This window comes from Heterocephalus glaber, unplaced genomic scaffold (genome assembly GCF_053883595.1).
Source record: "Heterocephalus glaber isolate CG9 unplaced genomic scaffold, H.glaber_assembly_v1.0 deba00000122, whole genome shotgun sequence".
In the NCBI taxonomy this organism is placed as follows: Eukaryota; Metazoa; Chordata; class Mammalia; order Rodentia; family Bathyergidae; genus Heterocephalus; species Heterocephalus glaber.
The window spans coordinates 25,751,860-25,757,169 of record NW_028258138.1 but is presented as its reverse complement, the minus strand read 5'-3'; positions in this window follow the sequence as shown (position 1 = coordinate 25,757,169).

Sequence of the window (5,310 nt, the reverse complement as noted above, 5' to 3'; positions counted from 1 at the left end):
AGAACTGTAGAACCTCATGTATAAACATCAGAGTGAGCAAGACCAGTTTCTCAGAGCTTCAGACAGAGCTGGAATAGTAGTGGTAGACAGAGCATATTATTTATTTATTTGCATGTATATGTGTTTGTTTCCTCATTTAATCAGATCTTTAATAGTTTTATTGTGTTAAGAACATTTAACATGAGATCTAAACTGTTAATTTTTAAGGGCACAGTAAGTATTGTTAATGATAGGCATGATGTTGTACTAAAGATATATATTTCACATAACTGAACTTTATACCCACTGGTTAACAACTCTCCATTTCTCCTTCTCTCACCAGTTGCAGGCAAGCCACTCTCCTACTCTATGCTTCCATAAGTCTGGCAATTTTATGTGCTTGATATAAATGTAAAAATTCATTATTTGTCCTTTTGTGACTGACTTATTTTACTTAGCCCAATGTCACCAAAGTTCATTTCTGTGGTTGATATGGTAGGATTTTCTTCTCTCATAAGGCTAAATAGTATTTCACTGCATATAAATGCCACATTTCTTTTATCTATTTATCTGACAATAATCATTTAGTTTGCTTACACATCTCAGCAATTGCAACCAATGTTGCAATGAATATAAGGTTGCAAATATCTTTTCAATACCCTAATTGAAATTCTTTCAGATCAATACCCAAAAGTGGAATTACTTGGATCTTATAGTAGTTCTATTTTTAAGATTCTGAGGAAGTCCATACTGTCCATAGCTGCTGCACTGCTTTATATTCCCTTCTGCAGACTAGGTTTTTAATTTCTCCACATCTTCACCAATGTTTATTTCTCAGTTTTGTTTTCTTTTTGTGTTAGGCATTCTAGTAGGTGTGAAGTAATACTTTATTTTAGTTTGTATTCACTTCTCCTAAGAAGGCCTGCAACAGCCAATAGATACATGAAAATATCCTCAGCATCATCAGTGATCAAGGAAATGTAAATCAAACTCACCTGTTTTTTTAAAGCAGGATCTATGGTCTTGGGATTGAATAAACCTGGGTGGGTTTTGCATAATTTAGGGCAAAGAAGTCTCAAGAAAGAAGAAGATTGGTACTAATAAGGGGAGATAGGAGGTCCTGTGTAACTGACTGGAGAAAAAAAAAAGGAACAATAAGCATTTTAAACTGGAAAATCATTTCATAATATCTATATGTGTTAGCTTTCTGTCACTGTATCTAAATACCTGAGAATAATGACTTAAAGGAGGAAAGATTTATTTGGCTCATGGTTTCAAAAGTTTCAATCCATAGTCACATGGTTCCATTGTTTCAAGCCCCGTGGAAGGCAGAACATTAAAGGGGGCAGCATGTGGTAGAAAAAAGCAACTCACTTCATGTTGGACAGAAGGCAGAAAGAGAGAGAATGAAAGCTTCAAGAAAAGGGCTGGGGCCAAGAAATACCCTCAATTTTAATATTTAGATTTTTAATCCATTTCAATTTTAGTTTAGTGCATGGTAAGAGATATAGGTCTAGTTTAATCTTTGAAAAGTTGAACCCCAATTTTTCCAGCACCATTTTTTAAAGAGGCTATCTTTCCTCCAGTGAGGGTGTTTGGCTCCTTTATCAAAGATGAGATGGCTGAGGGTGTCTGGAGTTGTTTCAGCATCTTCTAATCTGTTCCACTCATCCTCAGGTCTGTTTCTTTCCCAGTACCATGCCGTTTTTAATCACAGTAGCTTTGTAATATAGTTTCAAATTGGGGATTGTGATACCCCCTACCATGTCTCTGTTACCTAGAATTGCTTTTGCTATTCTGGGTCTCTTCTTGTTCCAAATGAATTTTTGGATTGTTTTCTCAAGGTCTGTGAAATATGCTGCTGGGATTTCAATTGGGATTGCATTGAATCTATATAGCAGTTTTGGAAGTATGGCCATTTTCACTATGTTGATTCTTCCTACCCAGGAGCAGGGGATGTCTTTCCATTTTCTGATATCATCTTCAATCTCTCTTTTCAGAGTGCTATAGTTTTCACAGAAGAGGTTTTTGATTTCTTTTGTTAGGTTGATTCCTAGGTATTTCAGTTTTTTGGATGCTACTATGAAAGAAATTGTTTGCCCTATTTCTGTCTCAGTGAGTCTGTCATTGGTGTAGAGGAAAGCTATTGATTTTTGTGTGTTGACCTCGTATCCAGCTACTTTACTGACTTTGGTTATTAAGTCTAGAAGACTTTTGGTGGTGTTCTAGGGGTCTTCTATATTAAAATAGAAATGCTGAATCAGCTGGAACAGAGATTAGGTAGAACTCTTGAAGACATTGGTGTAGGAAAAGGTTTTATGAACAAAAGCTCACTTACCCATGAACTAGCACAAACAATCAACAAGTGGGATCTCTCTCTCTTTTTTCAATATATATATTTATTGGTACATTTTAGGTATAAAATACATTTACATTTATCATTGGGTGTTTGTACCAGAACATGATGCATCTTAGTTTTTATTTTTTCTCCCTTTACCTGTGCACCCTTCATCCCCTCCACCCTTCCCTCTCTACACAGAGTTTGATTCCATTTTTTTTCTCATGATGTTTTCCTTTCCCTTCTTCCCTTTCCCCTTTCCCTTCCACCATCCCCAAACCCTTGAACCTTTTCTTAATTCAAATTATCAATTATTCACTTCAATCACTTTCATCCTTATTTACACTTTCAATTTCTCACACTAGAGAAACTATTCAGTATTTACACGTGTGTCCTATTTATTTCACTTGAGTATGGCCTCAATATGCATCCATTTAGCTATAAATGTCTCTAGTTTCTCATTCTTTATGGCTGAGTAGTACTCCATTTTATAAAAAAAGCACATCTTCATTATCCAGTTTCCAGTTGATGGGCATTTGGGCTGTTTCCAAGCTTTAGTTATTACAAAATCTGCTGCCATAAACATAGGTGCACATATATCGCTGTGGTATGATTCTTTTAATTCTTTGGGGAATGTTCCCAGAAGGAGAATAGCTGGGTCAAATGGGACCTGTAGTCCTAGTTCTTTGAGGTATCGCCATACAGATTTCCACAGTGGTTGCACCAATCTACATTCCCACCAACAATGGAGAAGGGTTCCTTTCTCTCCACACCCCTGCCAGCATTTGTTATTGGTTGATTTCTTGAGAGCAGCTATTCTTTGTGGGGTGAGGTAGAATCTCAGTGTTGTTTTCATCTGCATCTCTCGAATGACCAGTGATGTTAAACATTTTTTCATATATTTACTTGCTGTTTTTACTTCTTTGGCTGAGAAATGTCTGTTCATTTTGGTTGCCCATTTTTGATTTGGGTCTTTGAATTTGGGAGGTCTGATTTTTTTCAGTTCTTTATATATTCTTGATAGTAGACCATTGTCTGAGTTACAGCTACTAAATATTTCTTCCCACATTGTAGGTTGTCTCTTAGCTCTGTTGGTAGTTTCTCTTGCAGTGCAGAAGCTTTTTAATACAATGAGATCCTAGTTGTTCATTCTTTGTGCTAGCTCCCATGCTACTGAAGATTTGTTCATAAAATCTTTTCCTTTGCCAATGTCATCAAGAGTTCTACCTAACTTATCTTCCAGCAAGTTTAGTGTTTCTGACTCAATATTTAGATCTTTAATCCACTTCGATCTTAGTTTAGTGTGCGGTGATAGGTATGGGTCTAGCTGGGATCTCTTTTCATTACAAAGCTTCTGCGCAGCAAGAGAGACCACCAGCAGTGTGAAGAAACAACCCACAATGTGGGAAAAAAATCTTCACCTGCTGTTCCTCTGACAAAGGCCTACTATATAGAATCTATAAAGAACTTAAAAAAATCAGACCTCCCAAATTTAGAGACCCAATCCAAAAATGGGCATCTGAAATGAGCAGACATTTCTCAAACAAAGAAATACAAATAACAAATAAACATATGAAAAAATGTTCAACATCACTAGTCATTCGTGAGATGCAAATGAAAACAACACTAAGATTCAACCTCACTCCAGAAAGAATGGCTGCTCTCATGAAATCAACCAATAACAAATGCTGGTGGGGCTGTGCAGAAAGAGGAATACTGCTCCACTGCAGTTGGGAGTGTAGACTGGTGCAACCACTGTGGAAATCAGTATGAAGATACCTCAAAGAACTAGGACTAGAAATCCTATTTGACCCAGCTATTCCCCTGCTGGGTATCTTCCCCAAAGAATTAAAAGAATCATATCACAGTGACATATGTGCATCCATTTTCATAGAAGCACAATTTGTAATAGCTAAAACTTGGAAGCATCCCAAATGCCCATCAACTGGACACTGGATAAAGAAAATGTGGGGTTTTTTATAAATTGGAGTACTACTCAGAAATAAAAAATGAGAAATTAGAGACATAGCTAAATAGATGTGTGTTGAGGTAATACTCTTTAATGAAATAAATAGAATACACATGTGTAAATACCAAATAGCTTCTCTAGTGTGAGAAACTATAACTGAAAGTGTAAATAAGGACTAAAAGTTATAATAGATAATATAGGAAATAGGAAGAAAAGGGGCCAAGGGGAAGGGGGAAGTGGGAGGGGTAGGGGAAAGGAAAGAAGGGAATGGAATTAATATGAGACAATGAAAAAATGGAAACAGAGTCTTTGTAAATAGGGAGGGATGGAGGAGTTGAAAGGAGGGCAGGCGAAGGGGGAAAAATAAGAACTAAGAGAGATTATGTAAAGGTGCAAATTTCCTATGATGAATGTCATTATATTGTATACCTAAAATGTACCAATAAAATAATATTGAAAAAAAGAAGAAATACCCTTCAAAGACAACCTGTAATGACCTACTTCCTCCACTAGGCTCTGCCTCTTTAAAGCTGATTCAGCTAATGAATTCATCCATGGATTAATCTACTTGATGATGTTAAAGCCCTCATCATTCAATCATGTTCCAAAGCCCATTAGCTGGCAGTCAACACAATGAGTTTTTGAGGAGATATTTTGGATTCTGACCACAACACTAGAGATTACATTCAGATTTCAGAATTAGCCACTGATAATTCAGGCTTATTCATTGTCTGGTCTTATTTTTCCTCATTATTGTTAGCAGAAACTTTGTCTTCATTTTTGTGAAAATTCTTCAATACATTTGGTTTATATTCCAACATTCAACATCTATTGTTTTTCTTCTTTATAACATCTAATCTTCTACTTATTTTCTTATACCATTTTTGTCATTGGCAAAAGGCATTTCCTACATATTCTTTAATTTGTGGATTTCCATTTTTTTCCACAGAAAACTACACTGAGCAGCAGATAAAATTCCACAAATTTAGTTCCCAAACTTACTATTTGACAATAAAAGGTGGCT